Source organism: Chelonoidis abingdonii, chromosome 2 (genome assembly GCF_003597395.2).
Source record: "Chelonoidis abingdonii isolate Lonesome George chromosome 2, CheloAbing_2.0, whole genome shotgun sequence".
NCBI lineage: Eukaryota > Metazoa > Chordata > Testudines > Testudinidae > Chelonoidis > Chelonoidis abingdonii.
This window is the reverse complement of record NC_133770.1, coordinates 27,430,336-27,447,952: the sequence shown is the minus strand read 5'-3', so window position 1 is coordinate 27,447,952 and position 17,617 is coordinate 27,430,336.

Genomic DNA, 17,617 nt, shown 5'->3' with positions numbered 1-17,617 from the left:
AAAAACGCATAAGTATAGATAAATAAAAGGATTATACTATATATCTAAATACACAAGACTACGAGTAGCTAGGGAAGCGGAGGTCAGCTAAGCTGCGCTCCACTGTTCCAAACGACCGACACGGGCGTAAGAAGAACTGAGGAGCGGTTGGTCGCAGGGGTATATATCAGGCACCATAGTCCACACCCGCCCTCCTTCCCCACTGTCAGAATAGGCGGCAAGGAGGAACTGAGGAGCGGTTGGGTCGGCAGGGGTATATATCAGGCACCATAGTGGCGCCACTCCAGGGGGCGACCTGCCGGCCCACCAAGTGTTGCTAGGGTAAAAGTTTCTCTGACGAACGTGCACACAGTGCGTGCACACCTAATTGGAATGGATATGAGCAACACATCTCGAAGAACAACAGTTACAAAGGTGAGTAACCGTCTTTTCCCTGCTTAGCAGATTCATCACAGTTACTGAGAGGTACAAGGACTCACTCAAGGTCACACATAAAATCAGTACAGAGCTGGGAAAAGAACACAGTTCTCTTTAGTCCCAGTCCAGTGCACTATCCATGGGAATATACTGCTTCTTTGTTGTGTACAAGAAATACACTCTCCTAATAATATAGACACATGACTAAGTGTGCTCTATGGCATTTAATTCTACTGTGTATACTGAACTGTTTAATCACCCTGTAAATTAATAGTTTATTTTAATAGATTAGTCAGGTAATTAAGTAGTTGGTATGTATCAACATTAATATGTCTAAAAGTCTACCTACTTTTGTATAAAAATCTGAGAAGATTAATTATATTCCCACTAGCTAAATCCTAGTATTGTTATTAATATATTACAATAACATTGAAATAAATGATAGTTCATTTTAAGACAGAAAGTTGGGGACCTCCAATCAGGAGAGGATTTGCTATCCCAGCAAAGCAGCACTGATTTGGCCCAATATGACTGAGAGTTTAAGGCATTCTTTAAATCTGATTTAAGCATTGATAAAAAACACGATGCCCATGATATGCCACATGGCTCCATCAGAAGGACGACTGCAGTTCATCATGGGAGATGTAGGAAGTCCAAGGAGCCAGGCCAATAGGGGAGAATGAAGCACTTTACTAGAACTCCTGTTATGTACCATGGCAGATGGAGTTTAGGATTGAATTTACTTGAAACAGGGCATTCTGATTACTATATGTGTAATTTGTCTACTGTCAACAAATGTCTATGAAATCCACTGGCAAAGTGCATGTTTCCTTCCCCTCTAGTGCTGATCCACATCCAGGATGACAATGGCACTGGTCAGAACATTTCTGACTGCACATTTTTCTGATGAAAATAGCAATTTGGCAAAATCAAAACCTTCCATGGATTATACTGTATCATAATGCTTGCAAAGGGGCCACATGAAGGTTGCATGGGCAACTTTAATCCTGTCATCTTCCAACTTTTGAGTATTTGACTTTGTAACCTTAATAAGGTTCTTTTAATGTAGTATTTTGTATCCAGCATAATAAATATAGGATATATTGAAGATATTGTTTGAAATTCACCTGGTGCTCAGGTTTGTACAAAGACCTTCCATGCTACAGTGAAGTGGGGCTTTGGAGGCTACACAGGGAGTCACCTGATTCCCTATGTGCTGTAGAGGGCAGTGATGCAGATGGGCCAAGAAATCCGTAATTAGGTGGTTACACAGTAGAGGTACTGGGAACACTATTCCAGCCCATGAGCTGCTGTAGTAGCTGCTGGTGGCTGCACTGCAGCTAGTGACTGCACTGCTGCCTGCATCTCGGTTTGAGGTGGAGATTGTTCACCGGACCCCGTGCTCATCACCTGCATCGAACCCCTGGCTTGGTGGAATTCATTTCACACACACAATGAAGAACCCAACACTCCAATAAAACAAAGCCAGATTGTTGCCTGCAGAGCTGTGATTGGGGAGCAGGGGGACTCTGTAGTGCTGTTTGGTTCAGTCACCATGCCAGTCAACTCCCAGGTCTGCAGAGCAAACCACAGGAGATGGCCCTCAACCAACATAAGGAAACTCTATTAAGCCCTTCCCTAGCCTATGGCAGTCTGTCCTGTCCCACTTTACCTGATGGTATCAGGGTTATTTTAGACATAAGGAAATGAAGCTTTAGACATCCACTGGGAAGCTCTCTCAGTGACACTTCTCATCCCTACAACCTTTTCTCTCCTAAATCTCAAAATCCTTCCCTTGACACTCAGACCTGATGACACCTACTTTTGTTCATCTATCCTCCTACGCCTCATGATCCCTCCTCTTACTCCCCTGAGTGATCCCACATGAACACACTGCTTTCTTGTCAGTATGGTCCATCGTGATCCTTCTCCTCCATGCGATTATTTGTGGTTCTTCCTCCTCCTCTGCACAGTCCCTCATTACCCCTCTTCCTCCTCCATGTGATCCCTCATGGTCCCACTTATTAGTTCCTCTCCATGCAACCCCTCATAGCTCCTCCTCATCCTCCTACACCCAGTGCATCATGGTACCTCCTCCTCCATGTGATCTCTCACGGTCCATCATCTTCCTTCTCTGAACAATCCCTTGTGGTCCCCCATGTGCAGCCCTTTGTGGCACTTACCTTTATTCATCTCCCTTGTTGCATCTATCTCCATTGTCCCTCTTTTCTAACACACTATATCTGCTTCTGCAGATACCAATGATACTAACTTTCCTCTGCTTCTCTCTAAGCTCAGAATGTTAGGGAGCTACCAGGCAGCAGCTAGGCAACAGCAGCTGACATTACAGCTTTGTTGCGTCATCACTGCAATGAAGTTCTGCATATCACAGACACGGGAAGGTCTCAGCTGGTTTTGACATGTACTGTTTTTTCAGCTGTAGCCCTGCCTCATTCAGAACACAGGACTGACAGTGTTCGGGAAAGTTTCAGAGTCAAGAACAAAACCAAACTCTCAGAATACACCACTTCACTCTTTTGAGTCTCTTGCACTGCAATTTGTAGGTGGAAAAAGAAACCTGGTGAACAAAGTACAATGAAATTTCCCCCTACCCATTATATTTCCCCCTCTCCTCACCGCCCCCCGCTGTAGAATAGAGAGCAATCAGCCACCTGTGGGACATTTACTTGCCTTCCTAATATTAACTTTTCCAAGAGAATTCCAAAAATCTTCTCTGAAATTCCTGGTATGCTGTGTGATCAAATCTCATCTGGTTCTCTTTAGGTGCTCATACATTTCTGAGATTTCAAGGGCTGCATGTCATGCAGAATATGCACTTTGCAAGCTCCAAAGAACATCTGCAGAAAATTGAGCAAGATATGCTTGAGTACAAAAAAATACCTGAACTGCAACCCTAAATATGGTATTATAATTAGATCTGTGTGAATAATTGGTTTTGGTGTTTTTTTGCTCCCTGCCAGTTCCAAAATATGGAGGGGAAGAAAGGGGGGAATTGACTGAGGTCAAATCGAAACCAACTTTTTTCAGAATTTTTGGCAAATGGAAAAGTAGTAAAAATATCATTTAGACATTTCTGAATTTTTTCCTCTTTTCTTTCATTTCAGTTGAAACAATTTGCTGAAATTGACACATTTATGGAATGTTTCGGTTGACCTGAATCTACATATTTCAGCATTTTTTTTGCCCATATCTACCCAAATAGGTTTGTGGGGTTTTTTACTCTTTGGGATACCTATCTCCTCCCATCTATCCATCCATTCTCTTTTTCCCCCTTTCCCCCATTTATTTCATTTCAATTAACTAACCTTCTCCTTCCTTAAATCAACAAGTAAACAAAACCCAATCAAAAAGCGGATTGCATGTTTGGAGATAGGTGTTGCTCCTGTAGATTATCATAACTCCATTGATTTTGTTAATTTACACCAGCTAAGGACCTGACTCCTAAATTTTAAATACCTTACTATCCCTAAATTCCTTTGCATTGCTTTAGAAAGCTGGCAAATAATAACACACAAATATAATGTCCCCATCATGTTCTCCTCAGAATAAAAAATCCCTAAAACAGACACAAACAGGAAGCAGTTTATGTTCTAATCTTGTTCTTTCCGTACCATTACATAATTACGCTACCCTCAGGAATGAAAACCCCTGAGAGAATTCACCTAGGTTTCCAACTGTTATGTACTTGCTTTCCCCAGTGTGAAAAAAAGTTTGAAGTGCCAGCTGTTTAGAAGAAATAATCATTACAGTGCTTCCTGCTAGCATTTCAAATTAGAGAAAGATAGAGAGCAGCAGAAGTCACCCAGTTCCACACTGCTTTTTTATTCATTTCCTTCTTATTCTCCCTTACTCAGTGAATAGGTATTTAAGCTTCTAGACCCACTGGACTATCTACTGTATGGGTGCTCAGATGCACTAGAAAAGGCAGCAGCCCGAGGAGATCAAAAATACTCTGCATTAGGTAAAATCATCACATTTTGCTAAGGGCTATCGTTCCAATAAGCAAATTCCTAGAAGTCATATCAATTGTGTCATTTCAGGTCAGGTATTTTATAGCCCCACCCCATAATAGATATGCAAATCCTTTTAGGATTAAATTTAATCTGCACCTTCCAAGTAAGTAGGCTAATGTGAGAGATGTCTTTTTGCACAAGTTTACAGAATAGAAAAGCAATAACTAATTTGTGTTGCCATTGTTCACAGCTTGCTTGCTGTTTACAGTTAATTGCGTAGAAACAGACCATCATCATTCACTGCAGATGCCTGTGTAAATTTTATTCATATGCAGTATTGTCACTTCCTATTTCTTATGCTGCTTGTCTATCACGGCTAGTGTAACAACTACTTGTGGGTGGGCATCTCTAGGAATTGCTGGCCTGCTATTCAATCAGCAGTCACAACTGTCTAATTTACCGTTTCTGAAATAGTGGGTTTGTGGTTTGGGTTTGCAGTGGGTTGAAACCAACCAAATTAACAAACCCAATTCAATTGTTTTCTGATATCTTTCCAAGACCTCCTTAAAGCTTATTGGGATGACACATTTGAAACAATTTACACCCTTTTTTTGCTTCATTTCATTTTGTAAAATGTTGGCATTTGAAATGAAAATAGCATTAAACTATGGCACCAAAGCACAAAGCTTTGATCCCACACAGCTTAGGAGAGAAGACAAAAGAGGCACACTTAATCCACTATTTGTTCAGTATCAATGAGCTGGTTTTAGGCGATGTACATTCCCAGCGTCTGAGCAAAGAAGAGACAAAATTCATATCGTTAAAATTATAGTCATGGGCAGGTTCCTATTACAACAAATGTTGAAAAGATGTAAACAGTGAAGTTGTGTCACTATATACAGGGTTTCACTGTAACTGGGAATTGCTGTTATGCACTGAAACAATTTGAGATTTTCATTCTCCTTCCGTATAGGCTGAATCATAATAACGCACTGTTTACAAAATTTACGGTGAAATATTCATTTTAAACCACCAGACCCAGGTGTGATAACATTGATGTCTAGCACTTCCATAAAACATTTCATCCTAAAGTTCCTTATGAACATTAATTATTCACAACTCCCCTCTAGAATCTGTGTCATTATCCCAGTTTTACAGATAGAGCAATGGAGGCTGAAATTAAGTGATTCATTCAGCTCCCATCAAAGCTAATGGAAAGATTCTCATCGTCTTCAGTGGGGCTTGGATCAGTCCTTAAGTGATTTGTCTAACGTCACAAGTCAGGATTAGAGCAAGTTACTTGTATCTGATGCAACTCTGTTACACCAGTTTTGTGTCTGCATAACTTCAGTGCTATGCTGGTATAATTTCATTTATTTTGGCGGAACACCACTGGTGCAGCAGAGTGGAGAATTAGGCTACATGCAGCAGGCTTTGTTAATAAATATTGGAAGGTTCTGCAGGTAGTTCTGCAGCATTTCATTGCATCCCTTTCAAATTGGCTTTTTAGTAGTGACAGGACACCAAGTCATGCAGCATGCCTCAGTGGACAACTTCAGTGTGACAAGCCTTTCATTTTACTGAGAATATCACAGCTCAAAATGCAGTAGTCCCTAGCACATCTTTACAAACAATTCCTGCTCTGTTATGTTCTTAGTCATGACAGTTACATAAAATGAAGACTATTTCCAAGTTATTGTAGTAACTGGCAAGGAATTATAATTGGAGGCTAATTTAAGAACATTAGCAATATTACAGTGTATGTGTCACATGAAAAAAACCTACCTCTGTGGATGACTGTAATCTGTTCACTGTTTCATGGGTCCACAGTCCTCCAGAGAGTGCCACAAAACCCCACATGGTGGCTCTGAATGCTGGATTTTACATTTAGATTTTTTGGCTTAGCTAAAAGATGTGTAAAACAACAAGGCCGAACATTCCCTGGGGACTAAATCATCTGAGGATGGTCCGAGGTGACCTAGTGCTCATGAAATGTGGAACAGGGGTGCCTGTGCTTTTCTAAGGGAATGGATGACTAAACCCTCACTCTTTTGGGGGATACTGTGCCACTTTTTATGGCTATTAAAGCACAAGCATGTGGGACAAGTCTAGTTGTCCCAACACATCTGTGGAAGCTCTGGGGTATCCCAGATCAATTACCATTTTGAATGGAGGTTGTGCCCTGCCCTGACAATGCTGAGGTTGCCCCATCCATTTGGGCTGAATAAATGTAGATCTCAGATCAGAATCAAGCCCTATGAGTCTCAGCGAAACCAAATGAAGCATAGAAATGCTGAATTAAAGTTGCCGCCCAGTACTTTTCTAATCTCTCTGACACATCTTTCTAAAGTATTTCTAATGTACACACCTTTGTAGTGTCTAGGCACCATTTGTGGTTCCTGGATATTTCAAAGCTTGCAAACAAAGTGGGGCCACTAGGTTTCAGCCAGCCTTTTCTTTTGGATGTGCACAGTCACGCCACAGTGATTCATGGCTTTGTCACCTGAAGACCATATCATTGCAGCATGCTCTGGATGAGGCTACATCTTCAGACAACTCACAAAATCTAGCTGGTGAAGAATGTCAACAGTGTTTCTCACAAGATGAAAATACATATCTGGCTGTCTCCCAGTTATGATTTAAGGTGACATTTTAAATTAAGCAATAAAACCAAACATCTTTCTCCAAAAAAACCAGAAAGATACCCCCACCATCACTTTACCCTATGGCAGAAGAATAGAGGAGGGAGCGCTTGTGAGTGATAGATGCTAGCCAAGTTTGTTCAGATACCACAGTGATGGGCTCGGTATAGAATAAAAGGTTTGGATCTTGGACGCCTGAGAGATCCTTTCTTTCCTTGTAGAACTGTTGGTGCTCAGCAGTCCTAAACATCAAGCCCTGGGCCTCTGAAGTCAGGCACTCAAAAGCTCAAGCAAGGAAGATTAGAGGTCACTTTTGAAAATTTGGGGCTCAGCCTCTGTAGTCCTCAGTTTACCAATCTGTAAAATAGGTGTAATATGATTTTTATGCCTCGGAGGGGTGTTGAGGGGCTTAATTTGTGGTTTGTAAAGAGAGATTATCAAAAAAGAGGTGCTGTGGAAGAGCATCATATTAATACATGCAAATCATGGGCCAATCCTGAACTCCTTTCAGAGGGTCCAACTCAACTCTCATTGAAGTCAATGGGATGATTTCTGTGGGAGGAGAATCAGGCCCTATGTTCTTAAAAAACTCCTGTCATGGTATAATTCCCCACTCTGAACCTTAGTGTCCAAAAGATGAGGTACCAGCATGAATTCCTCTAAGCTCAATTACCAGCTTAGTACTTGTAGCGCTGCCACCAACCAGGAATTTCAATGCCTGGTACACTCTGATCCCCCCAAAACGGGGAACCCCAAGACCCAGATCCTCTGATTTAACACAAGGAAAGTAAACCCTTTCCCCACTGATGTGCCCTCCTCAGGCTTCCCCTCCCCTGGGTTCCGCTCTGGAGGATTACTGTGACAAACTCCTTGAATCACAAACAGAGAAGAAAATTCACCTTCCCTCCTTCTTCTCTCTCCCTCTCCCAGACTCTCCCTGAGAGAGAAAGTAATCCTAACACAGAGAGAAATTAACCTCTCTCTCCCTCTTCCCTCCTTTCTCCCCACCAATTCCCTAGTGGATCTAGACCCAGTCCCCTGGGGTCTCACCAGAATAAAAAAACAATTAGATTCTTAAACAAGAAAACCTTTTAATTAAAGAGAGAAAAACAGTAAAAATTATCTTTGTAAATTTAAGATGGATTAGGTACAGTGTTTTTCAGCTATAGACACTAGGAATACCCTCCCAGCCTAAGTATACAAGTACAAATTGAACTCCTTCCAGCCAAATACACAATTGAACTCCTTCCAGCCAAATACACAATTGCAAATAAAGAAAACAAACATAAGCCTAATTCGCCTTATCTACCTAGCACTTACTATTTTGAATTTATAAGAGCCTGTATCGGAGAGATTGGAGAGAAACCTGGTTGCACGTCTGGTCCCTCTCAGAACCCAGAGAGAACAACCAAAAATTAACAGCACACACACAAACTTCCCTCCCTCAAGGTCTGAAAGTATCCTGTCCCCTGACTGGTCCTCTGTTCAGGTGACAGCCAGGCTTACTGAACTTAACCGTTTACAGTAAAAAGAGATATAAAGTACTTCTGTTCTATTAACTCCTACTATCTGTTTATGACAACTCCCGTCGATTTCAGTGGGCATCTTGCCTAGATAAGAACTATGAACTTCACAAGCTGGCCTGCTGTAAGTGATGTTGAAATTTGCTCAACATTTCTCTATGATTTAATAGCAGAAAAGCAAAAGCTAATTTGCCAGTTTTTCCTTTACTTTGGGTAGAATGTGTCCCAGGTCACACATGGTTAGTATCATATACTCAAATAAATATAGGAAAATACCTTTGATCTATCTTAGGTACTTATATAGCTCCCATTACCATCATATCAGAGCACCTCCCAATCTTTTTTGATGTGTTTATCGTGACAACACCCCTGTAAGGTAGGAAACTGCTATTATCCCCATTTAATAGATAGGGAACTGAGGCTCAGAGAGGCTAAATAACTTGACCAAGATCAAACAAGAAGTTTGTGGCAGGACAGGAAATCCTAAGCCTCAGGCTAGTACCCAGAACACTGGAATATCCTTATTCCCTTGGTATAAGTAATAAATGAGACAGAAAATGTTTACAGCTAGCTATATATATTTTTCTTTTAAAATGCTTTACAATGTATGAATGACCACGGATTTCAATAGCCCAGCACAGCAGTGCTAATGGCAAGGTGCAGCAGCATATTTCTATGTATTTTTCCATTTAACAGTATCATTTTTTCCCTTGCAGCAGGCTAAATTTACATCTCTTATCATGTCTTGCAAAGAAAAACTTAAAAAAATTAAATTGTGAAAACTAAATTATTTATACGATTTCATTTGTTATATGGTTTTGGTACTTTTGAGTCTTGCTTCTTTCTAATAGCATAAGACTATTAGGAACTGTAATACTCTTCAGGGGATGTAAGATTTATCAACCCTTGCAGAATGGGATGGAAGCCAAGGCAGGAGATTAAGGGATACTAGTTAAATTAATCAACCTTTTCTCTCTATATTGGCCAGGAAAATGCAGTGGGTTGTTATTCATATATTTTACACAGTAGTAGTTTGCAATTTGACCACAACCATATGTTGAATTTAATATTAAATGTTAGGTCTTTCCAAAAACAGCTCCATTAAAATGTCGATAGCCTTTTTTCCCCCAGACAAATGGCTCTATTTATTTCAAAAAATAAAAATAAAAAAAAAGAGGTGTTGACATGCAACAAAGTGAAAAAGTGTTTCAATTCGCCAGCTTCCACTGAGAAATATTTCATTTTAATCCTAGTTCAGAAGGCAGCCATGTTTGTTTACAAACCTGACTCCAAAGCAGAGATTGATGGATAAGGTGTAGATGAGCCACAAATACATCTCTTAAAAAAAAAAAAAAAACAGGGTCGGGCATACATTCTTCCTGTCAGACGGCGTACAGGTCCCAGTCTCAAACTTTGAAGTGTGATCTTTTTTCTTATGAGCAAAGCTGATGTTTAAGTTTGCTGGAATGAACACAGACCATTATTTCTGTGCTAGTACAAAATGAAAGCATCGTTATGTGAGCAATTTTTAGAATGTATTAAGTCCATAAAAGTTACAGTTTCAGCACACTGAAATTGGTTAAAGAATTATAACATCAAAACCTAGGAAACTATCAAATTAGTCCATCCCTTATTCCTGAGCAGGAGACACCAATAAATACTGTCTTTGTACCAAATATTATGCCCCACCAGCAATGAATGAAACAAACAAATAGGTCACATGCAGCAGGATGGGTAGTTAAGCAGTCAGTAAATGTGTATTATTAGTTATGTGGTAGCATCTGATCTGTAGCTTCCACTGTAAATATATTTGGAATATGTCCTAGAGTGTAGGAGAATCATTAGGTGGGGCTCACTTTCTTATGTCCCCCAGGATAAAAGTGGGCATCCTTGTGCCCCAGCTATCCCTGCATGCCAGACTGGCTCTTTGGGTCTATGAGCAGTCAGGCATTAATCAGACTAGCCTTCAGGCCAAGGATCATATCGTTAGCAGATAGAGTCATGCACCCACACCCGCATATGTACTTTGAGCCAATGACTGTAAGTAAATGACAATGTCGGATGGCAGAAAGTTACAGGCCAGTAAATGCAATGCACTTTGTATATTCCATAAATGAAGGGACCTTGGGTACTGAATAAGAGCCTAACACAGCAGGGAAACAGTGTTTCCCATCCTCTTTGTCAGAGCCCACAGCAGCAATTAATAGATTCATAGATTATAAGGCCAGAAGGAATCACTGTGATCCTTTAGTCTGATTTCCTGTATAACACATGCCACAGAACTTCACTGAATTAAATCCTGTTTGAACCAGAGCATATCTTTTAGAAAAATATCCAATCTTGATTTAAAAATATCCAGTGATGGAAAATACACCACAGCTCTTGGTAAATTATTCCAATGGTCAGTTACCCTCGCTGTTAAAAAATTGCAGTTTATTTCTAATCTGAATTTGTCTACCATCAACTTCCAGCCACTGGACCCTTGTTACACCTTTGTCTGCTAGATTAATTTTATACTAGCTAGATCTTCAAACAAGCCCCAAAAGGATCAGACCACATCTTTCACAGCAAGGATCAGATGATCACTATTTTATTGTAAATATGACAAGAGAAAATTAGATTTAATTTTCAACCAAAAAATGTTGTGGTAACCTATTTTTTGTGTGTGCACGTACTGTTCTGTGCTATGAAATAACTGTCATGTTTTACTCCAGAAGTAGTGTACCGGTGAAATAATTCCGATGTACAAAAGTAAGCCCATTCTGAAACCAACGAGAGCTACACCTGTGGAACTGAGGGCAGAATGGGTCCCTCCCTATATCAGTATCAGTGTGTATGATGTCTACATGCAAGGTATTGACAATGGCAGTACGTTAAATTATATTTTAAAATCTCCATAACAGCAGAACTTTCACTGACAACATAAGAGCTCCTTCAGAAAAAGGAAAAAAAAATAGAAAAAATCTTCTACTGAACAGATAAGAGTGTCTGCAATAGAAAAATAAATCAATTGATAGTGCAATGCCTTCAGTACAATGTCAACAAAAATGTTTTGGTTCATGCAATCATATAATGCATAAGCCATTCAATTGGTATTGCATCCAGTTGGCAGTACATTTTTTTTATGAATAAGGGCTTGTAAAAATTCATTTTGCACTCCATTGTATCATGAAAAGTGCTTGTTATAAGTGAAACCTCTTGTCATGTTCATTTGTCATAACCAAAAGACGACAATAATAAGGTTGTTAAGCCAAGAAACATTATTCTTTCATACAATGTGCACTCTATATCTATCTGCAGTTTCACAACCCAACCAATCTGAAAGTGGATATGTAATCTGCTCTACTGAAGGTACAACAACTCTGTCTGAAGTGGAATGTGTAGCTCACTAATCCAAAGGCATTACAATACATCTATAGCCGGGTAAATGCTACAAAAAGCTGTTCACACACATTCATTTCAATAATACCTGTAAATTCATAAGACTATAAGAACTGCCATATTGGGTCAGACCAAAGGTCCATCTAGCCCAGTATCCTGTCTTCTGACAGTGGCCAATGACAGGTGCCCCAGAGGGAATGAGCAGAACAGGTAATCATCAACTGATCCATCCCCTGTCACCCATTCCCAGCTTCTGGCAAACAGAGGCTAGGGACATCCTAACAGGAGTCATATATTTGAAGGCCAGAAAGGACCTTTGGATCATTTAGGGTATGTCTACATTGCATCTGGGAGCAAGCCTTCCCGCTCGGGTCCACACACTTGTTTTCACTGGCCTCATGCTAATGAGCTAAAAATAGCTGTGTAAACATTGCTTTGATGTTGCTTGGGTTGGAGCAAACACCCCACACTGGCAGAGAAGGTTAACAGTGCCCTGGGGAGGCTGTGCAGGAAGCAGCCAATAGGAAAGGGGCTGTGAGGAACAGCCAACCAGGACCCAGCAGGTCCATATAAAAGGGAGCTGTAGGGAAGAATTAGAGTAGGGGAATTGCTGCTGGAAGCCCAGGCAGTAAGGACCACATCCCTGGAGGGCTGAGGGAATGGTAAGCACCTTGGACAGAGCAGGGGCTGGCTCATGGGACTGAGCAGCTGAGGCCCTGAGATAAGAGCAAAGAAGCTACTGGGTCATGGGAGAGTGGCCCTGGGAAATAGGGTAGCATTGACAGAGGTTACAGAGGAGCAGCAGGAGGCACTATTTCCAGAGTACCTGGGTTGGGGCCCGAAGTAGTGAGTGGGCCTGGGTCCCCTCCAATTACCACTGGAGAAGTGGTCAGACTGTTGGACAGAGATACCACCTCTCCACCCCCCACACAAAGGGAAAACATAGATGACAACCTAGAGGGAGGGCTGAGTTGAGAAGAGGACGCTGCATTCCTGAGAGCTGAGAGCGGAGCCATAGACAGGAGCAGAGACAGAGGCTGAGGTGCACACTGCAGACATGGGTGTTCGCCTCAAGCTAATCCCCCACATGATCAGGAGGAAGTGCCATTCTGGTGATGAGGGCTACACCCCATGACAGCTCTCAAGCCCATCCCACCCCACCCTCACAAGGCTTGAAAGCCCAAGCTGCAGCCCAAATATATCTGAGGGATTAATATTAGGGAGGGAAAGGAATTATTTAAGCTTAGTATTAATGTGGGCACAAGAACAAATGGATATAAACTAGACACTAGGAAGTTTAGACTTGAAATTAGATGAAGGTTTCTAACCATTAGAGGAGTGAAGTTCTGGAACAGCCTTCCAAGGGGAGTAGTGGGGGCAAAAGACATATCTGGCTTTAAGACTAAGCTTGATACGTTTATGGAGGGAATGATATGATGGGATAGCGCTAATTTGGCAATTAATTTGGCATTGATCTTTGATTATCAGCAGTTAAGTATGGTGGTGAGATGTTAGATGGGAGGGCTCTGAGTTACTACAGAGAATTCTTTCCTGGGTGCTGGCTGGTGAGTCTTGCCACATGCTCAGGGTTTAACTGATTGCATATTTGGGGTCGAGAAGGAATTTTCCTCCAGGGAAGATTGACAGAGGCCTGGAGGTTTTCCACTTTCCTGCAGCATGACGCATGGGTCACTTGCTGGAGGATTCTCTGCAGCTTGAGGTCTTCACCCCATAATTTGAGGACTTCAATACTCAGACATAGGTTAGCGTTTGTTATAGAAGTGGATGGTGAAATGTGTGTGCCTGCATTGTGCAGGAAGTAAGACTAGATGATCATAATGGTCCCTCTACCTTAAAAGTCTAGAATCTGAGTCCATAAGTGGCAACAGCTACACAGCTATTTTTTATCATGCTCATGTGAGCACAAGTTTGTGACCTGGCTGTGAGGCTTGCTGCGCAGATGCAGTATAGACTACTCAAAGACTGTTCTTGACAGGTCAGGAATTTCACCCGTTACAACTTGCATTGAGCTCAATGATCCATTGTCATAAACAGATAGTAAGGTTAATGTTCTTTTACCTGTAAGGGTTAACAAGGGAACAACACCTGACCAGAGGACCAATCAGGAAAACCGAATTTTCAAAGTCTCAGGGAGGGAATTTTGGGTGTGGGCTCTTTTGTCTCGTCTCTTTGCTCTCTCAGCTCTGAGGTAAGCTCTCTATTTCCAGGCTTTACAATCTTGTTTCCCAGTTGTAAGACAGGTATAAGACAATTGGTTTTTATATTGTTTTTGTATTTACATGTGTGTAGTGCGAATGTTAAATTGTATTCTTTTGAATAAGGCTGTTTATTCATTTGTTTTTTAGCCAATGACCCTGTTATTGTCACTCTGATACAGAGACCTTTTTATGTCTTTTTCTTTCTTTTATAAGCTTCTTTTAAACATTGTTGGATTTTCTTTCTAGTTGAGGCCAAGGGGATAGGAATCTCTGTGCAGGATTACTGTCTCTCTCAGGGAAAGACGGGAGGGGGAAAAAGAAGGAGGGGGGAAGGTGAATTGTCCCTCGCGTTGTGTTCAAGAATTGAAGGAGGATAATCTCCTAATGTCCCAGGGTGGGACGATCTGGGAGGAGGGTAAAGAGGGGGAAGGGAAGTGGTATTTCCTGTGTGTGAGACTCAGGGCATCTGAGTCTTGGGGTCCCCCAGGGAAGGTTTTGGGGAGACCAGAGTGAACCAGACACTGGAATTTCTGGCTGGTGGCAGCGCTATCAGATCTAAGCTGGTAAATAAGCTTAGAGGAATTTATGCTAGTACCTCATATTTGAACTCTAAGGTTCAGATTGAGGAATTATACTGACACCCATTTGTTACAGTTTCCATAAACTTTCAAGAAAGAGAAATCTTGTTGGTAAGAAATTATTGTGGAAAGAAAATATGTCCCAAATATTCATGCAAATATGTTTTTGCACACGTGTTTCCGAGTGGCCATTTTCACATGATAATCTTGAAATAAGTTTGTAAGTTCTGGAGTCATCCAGTCAGGAAGCAGGAACAAAACTACATAATTTAAGTGATCAGTCGCACTGCATGAAAGTGAATTACCACTAATGGAAACAACAAACACAGTTGTGACAGCTCACAGATTGCAAGAAATCCATGGGATACAAATGCCTAATCGGGCCACCCTCATTCAACAGTGAGTACAAATTGACTCCCAGATTGATAAAAACTGAAGTTTGTTCAACAAATGTAGCCCCTTTTACTTTTGGCAAATCATTTGTGAATAAATTGCTTGTTAAGAATAGTTCATCCAAGTCTACTTGCACCTATATGTTATGTAAAGAAAAATGAATGCCCTTCACGCAAAAAAAACCCCACCTGAGTGTATCAAATAGAGAAATGAATTATTGGTAAGGTCAGACCAATTGCACCCACTGGGTCACAGTGTCAAAGGCATGCATGTGCATATAATTGCATGCAGCTAATTTATATGCATGTATGGCCACTTAGGTGCCTTATTGGCTAGACGCACTTTCAAAATACCCAATGTATTCACACAGGTTGGATTTTTGTGCTCATAAATTAGGAGCATGCAAATGTGTGTGCACATCTTTGAAAATGTGGCTTCCCCTTGCGCTGTAAATCAATGCAACTGTCTCCTTTCCCACAATCTGCTATTTAATAACAGCATCTAAGGAAACCCAAAAACATTGGTAAGAAAAAGCACTCATGTACATGCAATTCAAGTGTAACCCTCCTGTATCACAGAACAGTGGCAATCTGAAAAGTTTTAAATCAACAGACATTCCAGTTCACTGTTCAAGAAAACTTCAGCTGGAGGATCAAAGAACATTGTCTATGAATGAAATACAGAGCATGTCAGGGAAGAGCAATAATTTTTCTTTCCAAGAATTCTTAGGATTTCATTAATTCCAAAGTTCATTTCACCCCGTTTATAAATCAAGTGTTGATGACTCTCCTTTCCATGTACATTTTTTTCATCTTTTATATTTGCAGGAAGGTTTCCCTTTGTGAATTATCAAATTTCACATAATTTCTATTTGCCAGCTCCTGTCTATCTCTTACAGACCTGTCAAGTCAGAGTAGCAACTGGGTCTGGGAGATAACAGTGCTGTTTAAATGTGGATGTGGCATTGCGGATCAGTTTCAATCACTGGCCCCTGGACCATTTTGCAGGAGATCACGAACATTCAAGAGGTGAGATTCTGTGCTGTGCCTCTAAGACTCTCTGTTGAAGTCAGGCATCTATCCTGCTTATGCACTTTTATAGATCCCATCAGGGCCGGCTCCAGGGCCCAGCACACCAAGCACGTGCTTGGGGGGGCATGCCGCGGGGGGTGCTCTGCCAGTTGCCAGGAAGGCGGCAGTCGTCTCCGGTGGACCTCCCACAGGCATGCCTGCGGGAGGTCCACCGGAGCCGCAGGACCAGCAGACCCTCTGCAGGGATGCCTGCGGGAGGTCCACCAGAGCCACAGGACCGGCAAGCGGCAGAGCACCCCCCGCAGCGTGCCGCCGTGCTTGGGGTGGCGAAATGGCTAGAGCCGGCCCTGGATCCCACTTGGCACCTTCAGGCACTTAAATATCTTTGTAAATCTGGCCCTAGATCTGCTTCTGTCACTTCAATCTCTTACAATTATTTGTGTTACAGTAACACCTAGTGGCCCTAATATATAAACACAGCCCTTGCCCTGATGAACTTACAATCTAAAGAAAAGCACAGATAGGCAAAGTAACTTTCCCAGGACAACAAACACCAAGAACTGGGAATAAAACCCAGCACTCTCTGGTCCCAGTCCTGTGCTCCAGCTAGTGACCCACATTATCTCACCTGTTAGCATTCTTAGTCTTCATCTCGGGATAATAAGCACAATTTAAATAAACATCCAATCTCTCTTATCTGGTCCCAATGCTTAGCTGTAACTACAGGGCTCCAAAAGGTATTGCTAAACAATGCTTTTTTCCTTGCATCCAAATCATGTTTTTCATTGCCAAGATAATGCCAGATTCTGCAAGTGTTGAGCCCCTCACAGGATTGGGCACTTACCAGTGGGTGTCCTGGAATTACTGTGCTAGAGATGTCTAACTGGTATTGTGTAGTATTGCTGGATAAAGTAATCCCTATACAACTCTTACCTACCTTATAGGACTGCTGTGTGAATGAACATACAGCAAGGTGCAATGTATGGTAATTATAGTTCTGTTCGGTTATTTCTAGAAGTCCTGTAGATGTTGAAATAAAGTCCTTGCTATGGAGACTGGGCTGGCACACATATAAGTGTCCATGGATTTGTGGGATAATTAGTGAGTAATATGTGGAGTGGAGTTTCCTTTCAATTCTATACCATTCTGCTAACACTTCAGAAATATTTAGGTTGTCAAATCTGATTACTTCTCTTTTGGTGTAGGGGAACATACAAAATAAACTGCACCAAAAATTAGCATTTCTAGCCAGATGAGAAATGTTATTGTCATCTTTCTCTCCCTTCCTCTTTCTTTTACTTCCACACACATCAATATTATGTGATATCCCCAGTGACCAATTTAAAACCAAACCAAACCAATGGACTCTAATCCATTGCTCTTGATAATTTCTGATTTCCTATTTTTAAAAAACTCATGAAATTTCTCTAAAAAAAATAGTGCTGTTTAAATATGTAAC